Here is a 1,200-nt window from a genome sequence, read left to right as displayed (position 1 = left end):
TCTCCTTGTTCTAGATGGGAGATTATATGACGTTTGGAAACTGGAAACCCTGCTCAGATGAAAGAAAACAAAAGAGTTCCGTTGATTTCATATGACTGTGTCATAAAAACACTCTATTAATTGAACTTCAGTGCTTAGTGTGACCCAGTGTGCCTGGGGCAGTCCTCACTGAAAAGGCCAAGACCAGGGCAGGCTGAAAAAGGGACAGCAGATGCTCCCAAAACTGATGGTTAACATGGAAGTTAAACTCACCGACCAGTCACCAACTGTGCTTCTGATCCCCCACACTGGTTATCAAGAAACTGAAAAAGGAAATCACACACCCCCTTTATTGCATTCTAGTTCTCTGATTCCCAATCAGCACCTAGGTCCAGGACAGTGAAAGGTTATTTAAAAACTCTGCTCACATAAACAGTGTTCCTCTGACCCCAGGGTCAGCCACATTACCAGGTCAGTATGGGTTTGGATCTTACCCAAAATACTATGATGCCACCCAATCCTTAGCACCTAAACTAAAGGTTTATAAGCAAGAAAGCATCTCAACGAAAGGTTTATTATAAAAGAAAGAAAGAAAGAAAGAAAGAAAGAAAGAAAGAAAGAAAGAAAGAAAGAAAGAAAGAAAGAAAGAAAGAAAGAAAGAAAGAAAGAAAGAAAGAAAGAAAGAAAGAAAGAAAGAAAGAAAGAGAGTTGTTAAATGGGAAAGCAATCAGATATATATATATTTCTGAATGTATCTGGTTCTTAGCAATATTGGTGAGTTTCTGGCTTGAAAGGATCCCTGGTACACATCCACGTTATTCAGTCCTTTGTTCAAGAATTCGGTTTGTAGAAAAGTTGCTCCAGAGGTAGGAATGGGGATTGAAGATAAAATGGAGATGATGCAGCTGCCCTTTATATTCCTTTTGCCAAGTGGCTTCTACTTCCTGTGTCCCAAACACAAGCTTCATAGCACATGGCATGGAAAAGCCTTGGAGGTCTCAGTACACAGGCATACCCCTGCATGTCTTGCTAACTCAATAGGTGTATCCCCTTAATCCTTTCAGTGGGTTTATTGTATGGCTGATGACTCTGGATGGGCCATCGAACAGGCTGGGCAGCGCTGATGCCAATATGTCTGGCAGTGTCATTCAGAAACACTACACAAATCTGGAATACAGATATACCCTACATATCTGTAACTCACAATACAAAGATTCATAG

This window comes from Gopherus flavomarginatus, chromosome 2, assembly GCF_025201925.1.
Source record: "Gopherus flavomarginatus isolate rGopFla2 chromosome 2, rGopFla2.mat.asm, whole genome shotgun sequence".
Lineage (NCBI taxonomy): Eukaryota > Metazoa > Chordata > Testudines > Testudinidae > Gopherus > Gopherus flavomarginatus.
The sequence above is the reverse complement of the archived record's forward strand: the minus strand, read 5'-3'. Positions refer to the sequence as shown.